Source organism: Halichoerus grypus, chromosome 7 (genome assembly GCF_964656455.1).
Source record: "Halichoerus grypus chromosome 7, mHalGry1.hap1.1, whole genome shotgun sequence".
NCBI classification, from domain to species: Eukaryota; Metazoa; Chordata; class Mammalia; order Carnivora; family Phocidae; genus Halichoerus; species Halichoerus grypus.
This window is the reverse complement of record NC_135718.1, coordinates 44,467,457-44,474,342: the sequence shown is the minus strand read 5'-3', so window position 1 is coordinate 44,474,342 and position 6,886 is coordinate 44,467,457. Positions and strand designations below refer to the sequence as shown.

At 39.0% G+C, this 6,886-nt stretch overlaps 1 long non-coding RNA gene across 1 annotated transcript; it reads left to right on the top strand.

Annotated features, from left to right (window-relative positions):
* The first annotated feature begins 710 nt into the window (after positions 1-710).
* On the top strand, positions 711-6,588 carry LOC118552143 (uncharacterized). The gene is made up of 2 exons (XR_004925377.2): positions 711-1,414; positions 6,089-6,588. It is a non-coding gene; the product is annotated as an uncharacterized LOC118552143 (long non-coding RNA).
* Positions 6,589-6,886: the final 298 nt, after the last annotated feature.

Genomic DNA, 6,886 nt, shown 5'->3' with positions numbered 1-6,886 from the left:
ACTTGCATTTGCTTAGTCTCCAGATCCTGGAAGTATTTTGGGAGAGCAGTGACTAAGTGTTACAGAAAGGGGGTTATTTTATAGTTTGGGTTGACAGATTTGGCAAATAAAAAATATAATTAAATTTGAAATTCAGGTAAACATCTAATAGTTTTTGAACAGTGAATTTTGTTTTTAGTTTTTAATCTGAAATTCACATTTAAATGGGTGTCTTTGTCAGTTTGGGCAGCTGTAAGAGAACACCATAGACTAGGTGGCTGAAACAACAGAAATGTATTTCTTGTAGCTCTGGATGCTGGTAAGTCTGAGATCAGAATGCAAAGGGTTGGGTTCTTATGATGTCTCTCTTCCTGATTTACAGACAGCCACCTTTTTGCTGTGTCCTCTCATGGCCAAGAGCAGAGAGAGGAAATGCAAGCTCTCTATTGTCTTTTTATATAGGATACTCATCCCATCATGAGGACTCCCCACATCATGAACTAATTACCTCTCAAAGAGCCTATCTCCAAATACCATCACATTGGAAATAGGAGTTTCAACATATGAACTTTTGGAAGATACAAACATTCAGTCCATAGCACTGGCATCCTGATTTTCCCTGGCAACTCTGTAGTTCATCTGAATTTTGGGCACTTGGAAGCAGATTGCAAAACCTCTGCACAGTTGTGAAAAACCTCCCATGGGTCAATCCAGAATGTGGAATGGCAGGGGCTCTAGCTGATGGAAGATGGGAGGGCATCCTCCCATTTGGTGCCAGCTAGAGGCAAAGCCTTATGTGGTAGTTTTTGGGGAATCAATTAAGGGAGAGAGCAGGACACATATTGAAGAGTGGTAAAAAGAGGGACCAAAGGCTGAATCTAGGCCTTACATTGGCCAGGTGGCACACACAGCAAAGCTTGACTCACCAAGAATGAGAAGGTGGCAGAGAACAAGCAAGGGATCTACAAGAAAAGCATTTGAGAACAGAATCTGGGAAGTTCCTGGAGGGAAATGGACACACAGGGTGGGAGATTTTTAAAAATAGCCCATTATTTGGCCCTGAATTGGCCTTGAAGTTCACTGAATCAGTTTTGACAAGAAGATCCAAATATGATGATTATAGAGGAATTTCCCTGAACTACTCCACAATCCCTAAGTGAGGCGGGAATGGAGCTAACACTAGGGTCACCTGTGTATTAATTCTTCATTGTTGAAGCAGAAGTTCTCTGAAATTGACTGCATCCACTGAAAGAGATTGCATCCATTTCATCTCATTACTTTTGACTCAAGCATTAAACAACTGTGGCCTGCTTTGTCATTCTAGAGTTTCCAGATAAAAGGATGCCTTCTGGTATTGCCAAGGAAAGGAACCTAGAACATCTGCAACTCATAAAGCCACTGAAGCCAAAATTATTTTGCCAAATTGGTCAAGCAGGTAAGAGATTTCCTTTACCAAATGTGCCCAGACTGTGTTCCTCCCTGGTGTGTCTTTTGCACATCCCTCCCACTTCCCTGTTCTTTCAGGGAGGCTCCGGCAGTGACTTTTATTTGGTTTATGCTTAATATCCAGATGACTCGTGACATGTGTGTCATGGAAGGAAGATTTGGGATCCTAAGTTATCATTATGGTAGAGTTTTTTTTTTTTTTAAAGCAAAAGTTACATTTGGATGACAAGAGCTTATTGAATATTTAGGGGATTATGATAAGGGGCAAAACCAGAATAAATCTCATGACTCAGAACAATGATGTGGCTAACATCTCGCCTGCTAGAGAGCAAACGTTGTTTTACTTCTGCTAATGTTGGCATTACTGTAATTGGATGTCTACCTGTTAGCTAGAGCCTTGAAGCCACTGGAGAATAACTTTTAGCAAATTCACTGATAAAACCTGCTAGATGTGCAGATATCCTCACCGCAGCAGAAGTGACATTCAGACACAACCAAAACAGAGGCTGTCTAAAGACAAAAGCTGCCTGTAGAGTGCTTTGTCCTTAGTAAAGAGTGTCTGATTTAAATGAAAACGAGTTCTACTAGAAAAAAAAAAAAATCATACATGTAGGGATGTAGGGTAGGGTCCAAACAAATGTGATAACAGCAAAGATGCCACTTCCTACACTATGGTTCAACATTTACCCATGTAGCACACTTCACAATTTACAAAACAAATTAAAAACGTTCTCTGTTTCCATTGACTTCCAAAGTAAATCCAAATATCCAAAGTAAGGTGAGAGGTTAGCAGAAGAGAGCCAGACGTGGGGCCAGAATCTGGAGCTTTGGTTCTAAGAGCACTTGTTAGGTGTGGCCAGGTAGTTCCAGTGCATTACACGTGACTTCAGTAACTGAGTCGCTCTCACAGTCCTGGGGTTAGACAGGATTATGGTCTTCATTTCGGAGGTAAGGAAACGGATCTTCAGAGAGGTTGTGTTGCCTTACCAAGGTCACACTGCTGGTAGGTAGTAGAAATCGGAAGGTCCCTCGTACTCTCTGAACCCCAGCTCCTTTAGCTATATAATTTAGATAAGAATAATGGATGTAATAATGATGCACGCTTGTTGCACAGCAATTGAAGGGTTTCAATTTCCTGCGATGGAGTTGACTCTCTTGATTTCAAAACCCACTTGAGAGATAGGTGTTATTCCTTGATTCTGAGGAAATTGAAATTAAGTCACTAGGTCACAAGGTAGATGACGTAACTCAAAATCAACTTCAAGAGACACAGACACAAAGAGAGATATACATGGAACTCAAAGAAACTGTGTTCAGAGACCACCACTGCGGCACCACCTTTCACACGATACAGGGTTTCTCCGAGGCTCAAAAGAAATCGAAAGGAAACACAAAGGCAAGTTAAAACTTGTCTTCATTGTCTTACGTTCTTTTTATTCCACGTGCACTTTATGTAACAGAGTATTTCTAAAATGTGTGGGACATTACTGGTACCCTTCGTTATATCTAGTGCCTATGCAGATTTTCTCATATTTCTATTATAATAATCTTGGTTTATGTAACTTCATTCTCTTATGGAATTGAGGGAGGTGAAGCCATCAGATAAAGAGCATGAGGAGGGAACACACTTGCAGTTGAACAGAGCTGGGTTTGTTAAGTTGCTGTTACAAGGGATAATGGACAAAAGGAGCCATGGAGCCTCTCACCAGGAAGCAGGAAGGAGATTTTTATAGGGTTTGAGCTTATTCTGGGTGATTCTAAAAAAAAAAAAAAAGGAAGTGAAGATCAGCTCTGAACTGGTACATTTCAAGTTTGCAGCTATAGTATGGCCTTGAAAGAAACTTTGATTTATATTGGCTTTGCCAATGGCCTTGTCTGTGTCTGCTGCAGTCTGATTATCAATAAGGCTGATTTTTTCTTTCTAATTCTGGATGGATTTTACTTTTTTCAGGTAATATTTCAATGTCCAGTTGCATATATAAAAACACTAATTCCATATTAGGGCACAAAGAAAATCTCAATAAATATAATTAAACTAAAATTTTAAAGCCATATTCAATAATCAAAATGTAATAAAGTTAGGAATATGTATAATAATTTAAAGAAAATGATGGCTATGATCAGCAGATGTATCACAAGTAAAGTTTGGAAAAAGAGAATCAAAACAAAAATTACAACATATTTAGAAAATGAAGACAATAGGAACACTATATATTCCTATATAAATTTGGCATAAATTTTTAGGTTGATAATCTGTATCTATAAATTATTTATGATTAAATGAGAAAAATAAAATAAAATGGACTAGGCTCTCTCAAATAAATAAATAAATAATTTTAAAAATGGACTAGGAATTTGATGCAAATCTTTTATAAAATAAAAATAAATAATTTTACAAAAACTAGAAGAAAGGGAGCCATAAGGTAACAGTGGGACATAATGAGTTAGAAAATAGATATTGAGTAAAAAAATATAAATGTCCAAGAGCAAGTTCTTTGGAAAAACAATTACAATAAAAAAAATCACTTGTAAGCTTAAGTAAGGGAAAAGATAAGATTATGCAAACTTTTGGGGCGCCTGGGTGGTTCAGTCGTTAAGTGTCTGCCTTCGGCTCAGGTCATGATCCCAGGGTCCCAGGATGGAGCCCCGCGTCGGGCTCCCTGCTCAGCGGGAAGCCTGCTTCTCCCTCTCCCACTCCCCCTGCTTGTGTTCCCTCTCTCGCTGCGTCTCTCTCTGTCAAATAAATAAAATCTTAAAAAAAAAAAAAAAGATTATGCAAACTTTTAACATTAGAAAATTCAGTTAACTGATAATAAAAGAAAATGTTCTTCATATCATAGAGAATATATAATATTTCACAACATGGAGGAAAAAGGTAGATCCTCAGAACTGCCTTGTATTCGAGATACTATTCTGGAAAGTTCATTTAAATTTTATAGTTCCAGCCTATATTTAGAAATCAAAATGTTTATTGTTTATTTTATTTTATATGCAGTCACACACTCATATCTATATATTATCTATTCATATATGTGTTGTTTTCAATAGGAATTAAATTGTATGCATTCTAACTTACTTATGAACATGAAAAGATGTTCACGAGGTCTAAAGGCAGGATGTACAGTGTACCACTTACACTTTATGACTCAGATGCAAAGCTGCCTGAGGTGGAGCTGAGATACTGTGTGACAGGAAGACAGAGGCACTTGGCAACCTAACCTGTACCTAGGGCTGATTCCCACGCCACCCTCTTTTTTTCCCTCCCTTTTTGTTGTTTTTATTTAAATTCCAGTTAGTTAATATGCAGTGTCATATTGATTTCAGGTGTAGAATTTAGTGACTCACTTATATAACACACCCAGTGTTCATCACAAGTGCCCTCCTTAATGCCCATCCCCCATTTAACTCACCCCCCCGCCCAACTCCCCTCCAGCATCCTTCAGTTTTGTCTCTACAGTTAAGAGTCTGTTTTCTGCTTTACCTTTCTCTTTTCTTTTTCCCCTCTGTTCATACCCATGCCACCCTCTTGAGACACCCGAATGGTCGAACATGATGGTGCTAGTCACCCAGGATTTGGCTCAGGCAGGTGCCAGTTACTGACGAGATACTCCTAAGTGCTAAACTGAGACGTGGCTTCCCAATGTCAGGAGCCCAGTCAAGCTGAAGAACCTGCCAGGTGTTGCAGTCACCTACTAAAGCACCAAAAAACCAATGTGAAAGTAACGAAAGTAACAGTGAAGCCTTTAATTACTTACTGCCATACTATCAATTACCGGCTAAACCTGGAGAAAGCACCAACTTCCCCCCTTTTAGTTTCCTACATGGATGGGCTCACTAGTAGAGGGTCAAGGGAGTGTCGACTACCTGCTCAGAGAGCCGCAAATACAAATTCCTGCAGTTTTCTGGACCAGAGGCTGGGGCTTGAGGGGGGAAGGGTTGGACTAGGAGTGGAGAAGTGTTGAGTAGTGAGTCAGGGTGGGGAAAAGTGTCTTTGAGATTCCCCCTCAGCACCCCTCATAAGGAGATCTCAGCAGAGGAGAGATCCTCTGCCCAAGGTCTCAGATGAAGAGACCTAGGCATGAAGGTGCTTGTGGTAGAGATGCAGATATAGGAAGAGCCTGACAAGGCAGAAGGGTCTGAGTCCTTGACTGCACCTCTTTTCAAGGATGGCATTGCATTGGTGTGCACAAACCTGGTGTCAGATAACAGCTTGTCCCTGAGGCCTGCTGGGTAAAACTTTTGTATCGCTAGAGCCAGGCCTGAAGGAAAAAAAAAAAAAAATCACACAGCACCTCAGGAAGGTGGGGCTAAGCAGTCAGGGTTGGTACAAAGTGTGAAACTGATCTACCATCCTGTCCCAAGGAAAATTCATGCATGAGGGAAGTTAAATTCTTCACAATCTCATATTTTGTCTCATTTTATACCCACATTAATGTGTGCTCTTGTCAAATTCTTCCTTCCTCATAGGCATTTCTGTCATGGTTTTAAGTTTATTTAATGATTAGGTACTGACTTTATAAAATTCACTTTTTAAATTAATCTGTATGGTTTATAATGTTCCTGATGATTCTAGTGACTGAATATGATGGTTGGCATAAATAAATAAATTGTGTGTGAGGCTGTAGTATAATTAGGTTTTTTTTTTTTTTTTTTTGCTTCATAGTGATTGAATTTTCATAAGGTTCAATTGGACCATGTCTGCCCATGATGCAACATTTCTGTGAGTGGACGGTAGAAACTGCTGACAGGTGTTGCAGTCACCTACTAAAGCACCAAAAAACCAATGTGAAAGTAACGAAAGTAACAGTGAAGCCTTTAATTACTTACTGCCATACTATCAATTGTAGTGATGTAGAATTATCGCCAACTAATATACTAAATGTATTACATATTTCTTCTGTTTATTTGCTGTCCCCCACCATTAGAATTTAAGTTTCCTGGGACAGAGTTTTTTGTTTTGTTTTGTTTTGTTTTTTTGCTTTTATCTTGTTTTAACCACTGCAGCATCTCTAATATCTAGAAGAGTGTTTGACACATTGTAGTTGCCACATTCATGTTTGGTGAATGAATTGATGAACAAAGTTTATGTGATAGGAAATGGGTTTTATTTGCTCTCAGTAAATATCTAAAACAACTTTAAAATAAACATCACAGTTTAAGTGATTTTCTGAGATAGATTCATTTATGAAAACACTTTGTACATCACTGGTTCTTCCAGATTTCCAGTGGGTTTGGTTTTCATGGGTTCTCACCTTTGAAGGCTACTCATAAAATTCCTGGGATAGATCTTATTCTAATTAAAAATTTCATTAAATGTGTTTGATTCTAGGGTCAAACTCCTTTTCCTCCATTACTTTCCAGTGGACTCCATCTTAGCCCAAACTATTCTGTATTCAGCATCCAGAAGCTCAACCTCTGAACCATGGCTCCCAGTCCTGCCAGAAGTCAGTCCCTTCCCTGG